The 13,326-nt window shown below is 46.3% G+C and overlaps 1 protein-coding gene across 5 annotated transcripts in view; it reads left to right on the top strand.

Annotated features, from left to right (window-relative positions):
* The first annotated feature begins 4,928 nt into the window (after positions 1–4,928).
* CLOCK (clock circadian regulator) overlaps positions 4,929–13,326 on the top strand; it is a 101,815-nt gene continuing 93,417 nt past the window's right edge. For all 5 annotated transcript variants that reach the window (XM_019553226.1, XM_019553225.1, XM_019553223.1 and 2 more), the window contains exon 1: positions 4,929–5,065. The gene's annotated coding sequence lies outside the window, so the exon portion shown is untranslated. The remainder of the gene's footprint in view (positions 5,066–13,326) is intronic.

The following is a 13,326-nucleotide window of genomic DNA, read 5'->3' as shown; positions in this document are numbered from 1 at the left end:
TGACAGCACACCGAGTTTGGCTTTACATTGCCATACTCACTCCACCACTCCGGTATGGAGCTCACTCACACATGGGGAGCAGACCGCACAAGGCCTTAGCTGGGGCTTCGAAGGATTTTTCCTTTGGGGCTATGTGATAGCTAAAGCCCGGATAGCCCTTGCCGAGCTATCCGAGCAGGTCGAGCTATTGGCAAACCGTACCGCGACCAGGTTTGAATTGTGGATAGACAACGGCAAGCAACCTCCCAGATGACGATGCAAAACCATTTAGCCTTGGATACCCTACTCATCCAGCATGGAGGTCTTTGCCAATACCTGAACTTATCACGAGATATGTGCTGTCTGGCTATCCCCAATGTTTCTCTTCCCCTAAAAGACCAGGTGATAGAAATCCGAAGAATTGTGAAAGATGTTAATACCGTTTCTGGCATTGGGAAGGGTTGGTTATCCCGGATATTTAATTGGTTAGGATGGGATGCCTTATCCTGGTTACTGAATTTGTTGACCCCTTTATTGTCTTTCTTATTCGTTTTAGTCATAGTAATTACTATAGTGTTGTGTTTTCCAGTTTTTAAAACAAAAGTTACAAAGTTTATCTGTTGCTGTATATACAAGTATACCTATTCACATTGATCTAAGAGATGAAGACGAATGTTAAATGTTAAGTGTTAACACCTGTGTTACAAGCAAGGGGGCATGTCAGAACAAAATTTGAATGAGGTGCTGGCTAACACAGGGTTAAGCACAGACATACGCGGGCAAGTGAATGGAAAACCCCCAGAGGGCTATAAAGCATACCCCCTGCGTGACCTTTACAGCGAGGTAATCTAAATTGGCACTTTGCACATGCCCAGTCTTGTTGCAGCATGATGTAACTTGACTAGAAGCTTCCATGGGGAACGCTGCATGATTGGCCACTCAGATCATACTTAAGGCTAGTAAGTTTCCGCCCAGAGGGATGTCACAGAAAAATCTTAAGTGTATGCTGACAACACAGAAGAGCGGGAACTGACATGCGCATTTAACTCTGTGAACGGAAAATTCCAAGGCTCACCCAGCACGTGCCCCCTGGGTGACCTGAGGGCCTGTCAGTCATTGCTGACCTACTTTCCCCGCAGACACATGCTCAGTGACAGCTAAAGCATGAGGTAATCAGACCAGAAAATTCCATAGAGAGAGTGTTTTGATTGGCCACCAAATTCATATAAAAGATTAGCGAGCCCCTCCTTAGGGGGGAGACCCATTCAACTGAGGACTGAGGCTGGTCTCCAGGGACTGTCACTCAGTTAGGCTCTGTGGCCTATCGGTCTCCTCCAGCGTGGGCTCTCGCTGCGTTTCTATTTCTGATCTTACCTCATTCGTGCTGTATTGTTTTTCTGGCTTTCGGACTGTTTTGGCTTTCGATCTCAACCATGACTCTGCGCAACCTGACGTACATCTGATCACGATTTCATCGCCTATCTGGCTTTCGACCTCGGCATTGTCTCCGATCCGCTCGTTGTCCTGTTGGATTGGCGTCATGACTCCGTTCTTCATCTCGACGCGTTACAGTTTCATTTGTTTATTCGTTTATCCTTACATGAGCTGTTGACCAGCCCTGGGACTTAAGGAGCGGGCAGCCGCCCCTATCCCTCACGGGGTAGAAAGCAAGGGCTCACTCTGGAACCCCGTGGTCCAACAGACCCCTTTGTTGTCGTTTGTTCACTTGTTAACTTGTTATTGCTGTGCCAACTGTAACTGAAGAGCAACTTTACCTACGCCTTCAAAAGCATAAGTGGAATAAACCCAGTTTGTTTTTGAAACCACACGCTTCCGTGCCACTCAGACTCCATCGCCGCGAATTCCACCTGTCCGTGTCCAACTGTCACCACCTGGCCGCCCACCATGACACTGGGGCTTGGTTCATCCCCCCAGGACAAGGGAGAGACCAGACAAAACCTGAGCGGAGACTGCCGCAGCGGAGACCGCCTTAGGAGCCGCTTAGAACCCTGGTTCACTTAGGCCCAGGGCCCGCTGGCCTCTCCATCGCTGTCATATCTCGGTGTACCTAACGTTCACCTCATCTCGATCACTCGTTATTGATTATTGATTCCGGTCTTCGATTACTCACTTGTCACGCCTCTCTACCACTCGTTACCGATTTACTCGTTCCTCGACCACATTCCGGCTTCATTTCACGCCTCAGCTACTCATTCACGTTCTTCATTCCGGTTACTTCGTTCATCACCTCCGCCACTGTTACCGACTCGGCCTCGTTCACATCTCTTCATCGTTCTTGTCATCGACCGTTCATTGTTCTCATTCTTCGTTGTAACATTATCATACTGTTGTAACCAAGCCTAAGATTGACCTACACTACAATACCATTAGTGGCGTAAGTAAGACAACTACAATAAAAAGCATTGCCTTTTGTAACCACACGCTTGTCTGACCGCTCTGACTCCTCGCCGCTAATCCCACCTGTTCGATCCATACTCGGGCCACCGTGACACTGGGGCTCTCAGCTCCGACAGTACTCAGCAAAGTAAAGGGTACAATCTCTCAATCTGAGCATAGAAAATCCCCCACTTATATCTATCTACCAGTCATAGTGATATCCTTTTTGTACTAGAACAACGTATTTTTTTGCAATGGATCTGTTTTCCATCACAAAAACCCCAAACCATCAAACAAAAGTTCTTCAAACTCATACTGGTTTATTAAACTGACAAAGTTGTCTTTTGTATTTTTCTTATATTTGTAATTGCAGCACAAAAAGCTCTAAGGCCTGGCTGATAAAGAAAAAGGGAAGATTTGATTTAAAATATAAATTTTAAATCAGCAAGAAATCTTGATTAAAATCATTTTCTATTTTGGTTTGTACTTTAGTAGTTTTCTATATTACTGGTAAAACTTCATTCTTCCTTTGTCTAATTAGGAAGAGACACTGTGTCTATTAATATTAGCTCAACATCCTTTTAGTCAAAGTCCTACTTTTTACATTTTTAATGCTCAGAAATAGTGATTGATGCGTTTCTATTTACTAGTGATGACTGAATTCCCCCCAGCCCCCCAACCACTTGTCATTAAGCTGTATCCAGATGCAGCCTGGAAGTCAACATAAAATGCACAAAAACATAATTTTAGGGATATTTCTTATGCTTCTGGGCTTTGCTGGTTGCCCTTGCCATGCCCTCCCCCCCACACTTTTTGCTATGTGTCAGGGAATTTTTAAGCCTTCCCAGAGGCACCAGGTGCTGGCTACAGCCCAGGCTGGGGACCTTGACTCAGGCCAACGCTCCTGCTGGGAGCCAAGCCAGAGGTTCCTGGGTAGAGGGTCTTGCCCCTCCCCTCAGGGTCAGATGGTCATATATGAGGTCAGGGGGGAATGCTTCCCCATGGTCAGACTGGTGTGGACTTGTTGGGGAGGCTTGCTTTTTGCTGTAGTAGGGGCCTGGCCCTTGAAGCAGAATCTTTTGAACATATATTGAAAAGTGTTTTCTGGAAACAACACTGGCTGCTATGGTTTTCCTGCTTTAGCTGTGGCAGGTTAAGGGGTTAAGTCTGTGTTGTGTCAGGACAAATAGTATAGTGTTATGTAGCATTTAGATTATGATTTGTGTGGGGTGGTTTGGATAGAGATGATCCTGCCTCAGGCAGGGCTGGACTAGGTGACCTCTAGAAGGCCCTTCCAGCCCTACTGCTCTATAATCGGAATTGGTTTTCCTGGGTTTTTTTCCTACTCGTGTTTTTTTTTCCAACTTTGAATGAGCTAAGCACTGAAACAAATTAGCAAAATAAAAATGTTCTCTCCTAAGCTACTGCCACAAAAGGCTAGTTTCATGCTTCCACAGGCCACATTTCCAGGTATTTAAGCAGCGACTTCCAGATTCACAGAAGCTTAGGGCTGGAAGGGACAGCAGGAGATCATCAGGTCCAGCCCCCCTGCTCTGGGCAGGAAAGACGGCCAGGGTCAAATAACCTCAGCAAAGTGGCTATCCAGTCTCCTTTTGAAGTTCTCCAGGGTAGGTGCTTGCACCACCGCTGGGGGTCTGTTCCAGAGGCTGGTTACACAAACCATGAAGTTTTTCCTTATATCCAGACCTGTCCAATCCTTTTTCTTTTTTTTTTAAAACATCAGGAGCAAATCCCATTTACATTTAAAATGTGACACATTTAAACCTATGGTATTTGAAAATTAAGAGGGTATCTGGGAGGCTGGGGAATCATTCCCTCCTGCAGTGAATGGTTTCATGGGTGAAAGTAGATCTAGACCCTAATCAAGCCCCAATCCTGCTACGGACTCTGGTGAAGTGGGGCAACCGACTGCCTCCTTTCCCGGCCCACGTCCCCTGGGCTGCCATAGCCCCGCCGGGCTCCCTCCTGCTGGCCCGAGCCAACCACGTCCGCACGACGCCCCGGAGCCCGGGGGGAGGGGGCCGATGTCCGCAGCCGCCCCGTGCAGAGCGAGGGCGTACCCGGGGGCTGCCACCGTCCCGGCCGCTCCCGAGGAAGAAGCCGCGGGCGAACCCTCCCGCCTGCCGGGAGAGTCCCCGGGCGGGGCGGGACGCGGCCGCGGGACTGCCCCGCCAGCGTCCAGGCCCGGTCTGCGGCAGCGCGAAGCCCCAGCGCAGCCCCACGACCAACTGCGCCAGAACCGCCCAGCCGAGGCAGGGAGCGGCCGACGCCATTTTCCCCTCTCAGAGCCTCTCGCGCCTCCACCGGGGTAATCCGAGGTCAGGGCTCCGCGGCGCTCCACTGCGCCTGCGTGCGGGGCTCGCCGGGAGGGAAGCCCTGGCTGCGCCTGCGCGGCTGCGCCCCTCGAGACAGGGAATCACTGGGCAGGCGGCCGCTGTGCGCGGCGGTCGGTTGCGCCTGCGCACTGGTGGCGGCTAGGGCGCGCGGGCCCGGCCGCGGCCGCTTGCAGTGCGCGCGGGCGCACGCGCGGTGGCGCGAGGCTTCTGTGGCGGCGGCCGCTGTTTGCCGGCAGCTTGGGCGGCGCATGCGCTCTGCGGGCGGCTGAGGGACTGGCAGGCCCGGCTGCTGCTGCTGCTGCTGCTGCTGCGAGAGGAGGCTCCGGCTGCCGGTGGGTCGGCGCGGCGCGGCAAGCCGCTGCTCTGCGGGGGGCGGGTGTGCGGCTGGGCCGCCCCGCGTGGCGGCTCCTTTGGTCCCGGCCCGCGCTGAGGAGCCATTAAAGTTTAACAGCCCAGCGGCGGGAGCGGGGGCGGCGGGTGGGGAGCACCGCGCCTGTCCCCGGGGCCGGAGGGCTTCCCCGGGCGACCCGCTAGGCCCCGCGACCCCCCGGCTCGTGTCCCTGCTGCCCGGCCGGCCCGCGCGCCTCGTCCCGCTGTTTGTGGCCGGGTGCGGCCGCTATCTTGGGCCGGGGCCGCTCGAACCGAGGCGCTGGGCCGGGGCGGCAGCGGCTGAGGTGAAGCGCGTCTAGCTGCCGGCGGCCGCAGCTTCGTCCTGCGGGGCGGAGTCGCCCGTGGCCACCTGCGCTGCTTCCCGCTCCCGCCGCCTGGGGTATAGGGCTTGGGGGTCAGGTCCTGCCGACGGTCCGCCCGGGCGAGGACTCCGTGCAGCTTGTGTGTGACGGGCCCCTGGGGTTCGAACGGGCTATGGCGGGGTGGCAGGACCCGGACCCTTTGCTGGGTAGCCGCGCACACTCCTCGCGTGACGGGATACGCCAGTCGGCAAAGCGAGGCATGTGTGCCGCGCTTCACTTCAAAGCACTCTTCTTGTATTTTTGCGTCTGTTGGAGGGTTTTTAGCCTCATCCAGAGACTGCTTCAGGAGGTTGAAAGGTGACTTCAGAGCATCTTTGTTGGGTTCTTTAACTTTTCAGACTGAGATGCCCTGGTGGGTGGGCATGGTGATGCGGTGTTTCCTGGGGAGGGGGAACTGCTTTGCCTTGTTTTAGATTGGCATGAACAACAAGCACTTACTTCTAATAGCCGGAATGAATCTTCCTGCAGCCGAGCCTCATTCACTGCTCCTTTCTGCTGCCTTACCCATGTGTGCCAAGAAGAATAAGTCCCTGTGTTAAGTTCTTCCATTATGCATAGTTTGTTTATATTTTCCTCATTGTAAATTATATTCTTAGGACTGCTTAATCTCCCTCTGGTGGCTGATTGAAAATTTACAGCTCTAAAATGTAAATAAAGACTATGGGAGGTTGGTTATCATGTCAAACTTTGCTCTAGGTTGATGTTTTGCCTCTGGCACTGCTTCCTTAAGGGCTGTGGGGTTCTTTGCAGAGACCCACTGCGTGTGGGAAACAGTGCTCATCCTGTTAACATTTCTGAGAATTTGAATTTTCTTCGTGCTCTGAAATGAGACAAAAAAATCCACTTCAATTTTTTGCAAAAAGAGGGGGGGTGGGAAAAAAGAGGCCAGATTCAGTTCAGGGACATTCAGTCAAAATGGGACATTTTAGAAAAAATGCTTTGAAATTGTCAGAATTTTTTAAGTGGAGACAGGTCTTTTCATATGAATAGTTTTGGCCTTGATGAATTGACATTGCCAGATGAGAAATGTTTTTTCTGAATTTCTAGTTGCAGGGTTAGTACCTTGCATTGTATAACCTTACCTTTTGAATTCTTTTTTTCTAGGTAAAGAGTGATGTGTAAGCCCATATCCTTCATGTATATATTCATAAAGCACAGATTTTTTTTCAAAAGGGTTTTAAGAAGCAGTTAAAATAATGAATACACTTCAGCAAAGTCTGCCTTGAGAAATCTAAGTATTCTTAATATGCAAATATGTTGCCACTGGAGTGTTGACCATGGGGCTCTTCTGTTCTTTGTATAGCTTTGAGAGAAGCATGACTGTGTTGTGCCAGTTGTCATAGGTGCCCTTGTATCTGGCTGATCAAGAGCAAATCTGCATAGGTTGCAGTCAGGATAGAATTCTGCTTTGGCTTGAAAATGCAGGCATTCTCTTTCAAATGCCATATTACAGCATTCAATAGTGAGGGGCAGAAGCAAATTTAGATCATTGGTTTAGTAACATCAGGGTCAGACATTAGAAGTGTTGGAGTAAAGAAGAATATGTGGTTAGTGCTCCAGCTTAGCTTAACATTTTGAATTTGATTCCAAATGGGACCCTTTGATTCAGGGAAAGTGAATGGCTAAATCATTAAATTCTCCCTAATACAGAACTGCATCTGTATTTCAGTGACATACAGCTTTCTTATGTTTTAGTTTGAATTTTAAAATATTTCGAAGCACAAAGGTATAAGGTGGTTTTTAGTGATGTCAGATAAAGAGTTTTGCTTGTGAGGCTTTATATTTGCCTCGTTCGGTGGTGATTCATATTCCCGTTGGCTAGGCAAAGTTTATTTATTTTTTTGTTATGTTATCACCATAGTAAGTGAGAGTAATTTGGTGATAAATGCAGTTACACACTTTAGGTTTCAGATCACTTTGATATCTATAGTTTCACTGCTTGTTTGTATTCATTTAGATATGAAAAATAAATATTGATTCATTTTTTTCTGTTGTTTAAATTTAGCAGCTTCAGTATACATGCTAGTAGGCAGGATATGGTAACTCTGACAAATTACTCAACAAAGGTGTTTTAATAAACATTCAGAACACCAACTTGGTCTGATTACATTTGCTTGTGATTGTAGAATGATATTTAAACAGGTTATTTTCCTTGGAATTTGGAATATGCTTCTATTTTTAAATAACTGTTGCCTGTTTCTCATAACTTGATTTTTCTGTAATAGAGATTAAAAAGACTTTATTGGAAATGTAACCCCTTTTTGTATTAGAGCCGTGTATCTCTCTGAAACCTCAGGTATTTGGAAGACTTTAGGCTTTAAAAACTGCCATAGTGTAGGTGGGGTGGGAAGCACCAGAAATTACTAAGGTTGCCCAGCATTTCCTGGTATAAGTCTCTGTTTTCATTTGTTCTTAACTTTGCCAAACTTTAGCTGTTTGGGTTGAAATTTTCCATGTTGGATGTCTGACTCAGATTGATCTTTATTTTTTTTTTTACAGCCAACATGGCTTAGCTATTTCTAACATCAAGCCTAGGACAAAAAAGCATTTTTCAAAACTAAGAAATTGCTCCTTTGGAACAATCCGTGTTCCTTAGGAACTTGAAATTGAGCAGAAGGATTACATTTGTATTAGAAGTGTGACATTGGTTATCCTTGTGAATATCCATCCAAATTTGGTTCACTTGCAAGCCTTTGAAAAATAGCAGGTTTCACTTTTTTAGTAGAGTTAATAAAGCTGAAATCTGCAAAGATTTCACACACTGAGCATATTTGAGCCCCTTGCAGTTTCAGGTGTTGAGTGCACTGCTTAGACAGCGTCTCCTAAGAGCTTATACATGTGACTGGACTGCACATGTGCCATTCCCAGCAGAGTGATTGAGTATGCTGCATCCCTTCACAGCTAGTCTAAATAAAGTGGACTGTGTACACAATACCTAAAGGGCTGAACCCTAGACCAGAGGGCAGAGAACCTCATTCAGTGCTCATGTTATACCATATTCTGGGCTGGATCAGGATTTTGTAGTGAAGGAGAATGTTATCCAATTCATTTGGTGCAGGATTTGAAAGTGTGTGGTGGGAAAAACCTTGGATTTCAGGAAGAAAGAGGATGTTTTGTGATCAAAGCAGTTGAATTCTGCCCTGGAGAATTGCATTGGACTCTGTGCCTCTGCTCTAGAATTCATTTGTGATGTACAGGCAAGCTTAATTCTATGATATATCTTATCTTTGAGTATTTAACTGTGATTGCAATACTTTTTATGTGTATTACCATATTTACTTGAATACAGGATGAGGTTCCCCCTCCCAATTAACATGAAGGAAAAAGCCCTTTGTCTTATTTGCATACAAAGAAACCTCGTTAAATACATTGTTCATCATGAAACTGCTGCCAAAAGTAGCATGTGCTCAGTAATAGAAATCAACTATGAAGCTAATCAAGTGCAGTCAACACTGAGCATGACTATAAAATACTTGGCCCATATTGGGCAAACATGCTCATGGGAGCCTACCACAAGGATAGCTTAGTGCAGCCTATCTGAATAAGATGTATGCAAGTGTCTGTTGAGCACAGTTCCCCCTCAGTGCTGACTTTTTCAGATCATGGTGATCCACTACATTACATACATTTCTATTTCCTCTTTACCCCCACAGCTGAGCTGAGGCTTTCTTTCCTTTTTCCAGTGATTCCTGTTTCTTCATCAACCTTAAGAGTATTTTTACACATGCTGTGGGATGCAGTGCCAGGTGCTTTAAATAGTGAACTGCGCTAATTAAAAGTGCCTGCATGTCACATGTATCAGTGTCCCTGCACGTCCCTGCACTGAAGAACTGGCAGTGGGTTGCTTTGAACTAAAGCTCATCGAATGTGATTTATTTCAAAGTGTGCTGCCACCATTTTTTCACCATGCAGACATGCAGCGATGCTGATACATGTGACATGGAAGGCTGCCAGAGTGCATCAATTTCTGTTCTCCAGCAGACTCGATTAATTGAGTCTGCTTCGACACACTGGATTTCTAGTATGTCGGAGCAGGCTCTGGGCATGTGTATTGGAGCCTTAAAGGTCTGGCAGATCTCATCAGATGGGGCCTCAGACAGTTCACCCAGAACCCCTCTGTCATCCCCTCTCTCAGCCTGTTGATATGATTAGTATGCCCCTGCCCTCCACAAGCTGAATCTAGACAAAGCTGCCCTGTGCCTTATCTGCATATACATTTTTGGAGGATCCCAGGACTTATGACACGAACACCACATTCATGGTGAGAGTTATGAGTGAGAGACTCATTAGTATGTGGCTCCTTTGTGAGGGGTATCTGGAGTTAAACACACACATAATGAGCAATGCTGAGCTGTAGGGTCACCATGGCTTGAAATGATGTTGACTCTGCTGGTGCCCAGCCTAATGAACTACGTTGTAAATCATGAGTTTTTTGGCTTTGGACCAATATCATGGTAGTCCTTTGTGTAATTGCCATGATTTGAAGGGGACAGTGATGAATGCATGAGCATGTGGGAGCGTGGGTGCACAGTGCGATCTTTATAATAGGACTAAGAATGATGTAACTATAAACGTGTGTTTTTGGACTATCAAGTGAACCATAGTGGTCACAAGACAGGTTGTTAGAGGTGCAGTTATATATAAAATACATATTTTTGCAAAAAAAAAAGTTTGTAACAGAGTAGGACTGAGGCAGAATTTAGGTGTCCAGATCAGGGACTGTAATCCTCATAACTCTGTTATGAGGTTTCTGTTCCCACAGGGACCTAAGTTTTCATCAGTAAAGTTTTCTAAGCAACTAAAGCTTCCCCTCTACACATGCAGTCATGTCAGATTTCCATTTTCCACTTGTCTTTTTCAGGGGCTCTGTCTGGTACAGTTGTCTGGTACAGTTGGATGTGCTCACAACACAGCTAATGAATGCTTACAGGCTCTGTACAAATTAGTGCAGTGGCTGTTGCGTTTATTAAAGAATAGGATCTCAGGAAGAAGTTGTAGTGATGCCTCTCCTTCTTATACAGTAGTTTATTGGTTCTTTTGAAGAAGTTCCATTGTGTAGAAAAGAATTAAAGATTCATTGGATGAGCAAGTGAGGGTGCAAAAATTGTTGAACTGTTTAACAATAAGGAGGGGCCCTGCCTTGACCACTGTTGCTGTATTTTATCCCCTGGTTGTTTTAATGCAAAGTATATAAGCAGTCTTTGGAGCCTGTATATTGAAACTGGAACCTAGAACTTCCCTCTCCCTAACACTAGAGAGTTATGAAATCACTCTTAGTGCTTTGTGACAGAGCTGTCTGACTGGTGGCGCATGGACCACGTGCATACTGTGAGGAGTTAGTATGTGGTTCCCAAGTTCCTACCTGATTGCACCTTTCCCTGTAGCTCTGGCTGTGGCAGCTGCTAGATTTTCCTGGTTTCCCCTCCCTCTCTTGTCTTCCACTTCTTGTAATTGGGACAGTCTGAGGGGTTGGGGGAGTTTGCAGCTGGAACACCCATGGTACTGCAGGGGCACCTGCAGTCAGGGAGTTAAGAGCAAAGGATGAGGTACTTGTGTGTGTACTTAAAAGTTGGATATCTCTGCTCTTTGTTATGGTGCCTAAGCCTTGGTGGGATAGGAGATGCATTCCTTGCTTAAGGATTTCCGATTGCCTACTTTAAATGGCTCCCTGGTATTGTGAACCCCATGTTGGTGTACCTCTTTTTCATTAAATAGGGAGTTTAGTCTCTCAATTCAGAACTCCGTGGTTTTAAAACTTTCTTCAGTTTTGTCCATTCTTAAGTTTGATATATAACTATGTATTCACAGACATTTTGTTCAATATCTTCATCAATGACCTGGAAGATGGCATAGAACGCACCCTCAGCAAGTTTGCAGATGACACCAGACTGGGGCGGGGGGAGTAGTAGATACACTGGAGGGTAGGGCTACGATTCAGAGTGACCTAGGTGAATTGGAGGATTGGACCAGAAGGAATCTCAGGAGGTTCAACAAGGACAAGTGCAAAGTCATGCACTTAGGACAGAGCAATCCCATGCACTGGTACAGGCTGGGGGCTGACTTGCTGGGCAGGAGCTCTGCAGGAAAGGACCCAAGGGTTACAGTGGATAATAAGCTGAATATGAGCCAGCAGTGTGCCCTTGTTACCAAGAAGGCTAATGGCATACTGGGCTGCATTGGTAGGTGTGTTGTCAGCAAGTCAAGAGAAGTGATTATTCCCCTCTCTTCAGCACTGATGAGGTCACGTCTGGAGTATTGTGTTCAGTTTTGGACCCCCTGCTACAGAAAGGATGTGGGAAAATTGGATAGCATTCAGCAGAGGGTGACAAAAATGGTGAGGCGGGGGGCAAGGAACATGACTTATGAGAGGCTGAGTGAACTGGGCTTATTTAGTTTAGAGAAGAGGAGACTGAGAGGGAATTTAATAGCAACCTTCAACTACCTGAAGGGGGGTTTGAAAGAGGATGGAACTAGACTGTTCTCAGTGGTGGCAGATGACAGAACAAGGAGCAATGGTCTCAAGTAGCAGTAAGGGAAGCTTAGGTTAAATATTAGTAAGAATTTTTTCATTAGGAGCATAGTAAAACACTGGAACAGGTTATCCAGAGAGGTGGTGGAAGCTCCATTGTTGGAGGTTTTCAAGAACAGGCTAGACTAAGGTTTGACTGGGATGATTGAATTGGGGATGGTCCTGTTTTGAGGTCCCTTCCAACCCTAACTTTCTATGATTCTATTCCTGTGAGACAATGTTATGAATAATAAAAAGAACTCTATAACAGCACTGTAATTTTTCCAGCAACCTCAGAGATATTGTACTTGTGCATCATTTCTTCTTTTTCCTCCATTTATATTTTCCCTTTCTCATTTTTTCCTCTTGTGTATCCTCTAGACGTTTGCTGCATATCCTCATGGTTATGGCATAGAGTGCACCCTCAGCAACTTTGCAGATGACACCAGGCTGGCAGGGTAGTAGATACACTGGAGGATAGGGCTAGGATTCAGAGTGACCTAGACAAATTGGACAATTGGAACAGATGGAATCTCAGGAGGTTCAACAAGGACAAGTATACCCCACATGGGTATACCAGCCACAATTTGGGAAAAAACTAAATTAGCCTTTAGTCACCATCCAAGAAAGCATATGTTATAAAAAACTGATCTAGCACACATGCTTTCTCAAGTAGTTTTATTACTGAAATAGTCCTGTTGCCTTCAGTGTGAGTACAGTGCCTGAATAGGATTCTCTGCATGAGAATTAACATTAGTATTCAGAAGATGAAGGTCCTCCAGCATCAGGCTTCTAATGAGCAGTCCCCTGCTCCAGTAATCCAGATCCACAGTGAAATGAGTATGATGAGTATTGCCTGTACCTCAGAAGCCATCTCTCACAGAAGGGTGACATTGACAAAGAAATCCAACATCACCTCAAATGTGCAAGTGCAGCCTTTGAACACCTCAAGAAATGGGTGTTTGAAGATCATGACTTCAGATCCGAAACCAAGCTCATGGTTTATCAAGTAGTCATGATCCACACCTTACTGTACAGAGCTGAGACATGGACAGCGTACAGGTTAGGAAACATCTAAAGTTGTTGGAAAAATACCATAAATGCTAGGGGTGTGTGAAGCGCACTACTATTTGATTTGGATTTGGCCTGAATCAGGGACAGTGATTCGATTAATTGATTCAGATCACTGTCCCTGATTCGATTTGGCCAAATCTGAATCTGATAACTCGATGCTTATTCAGAGAATCAGTGATTCAGACATAGACACAGCTTTAAAAGCTATTTTTACATACCTTGAAGTAGCAGGCATGGCTTGTGATCACTGCAATGCTGG

The sequence above is a fragment of the Crocodylus porosus genome, unplaced genomic scaffold, assembly GCF_001723895.1.
Source record: "Crocodylus porosus isolate Cpor-Errol unplaced genomic scaffold, CroPor_comp1, whole genome shotgun sequence".
Lineage (NCBI taxonomy): Eukaryota > Metazoa > Chordata > Crocodylia > Crocodylidae > Crocodylus > Crocodylus porosus.
The sequence above is the reverse complement of the archived record's forward strand: the minus strand, read 5'-3'. Positions and strand labels throughout refer to the sequence as shown.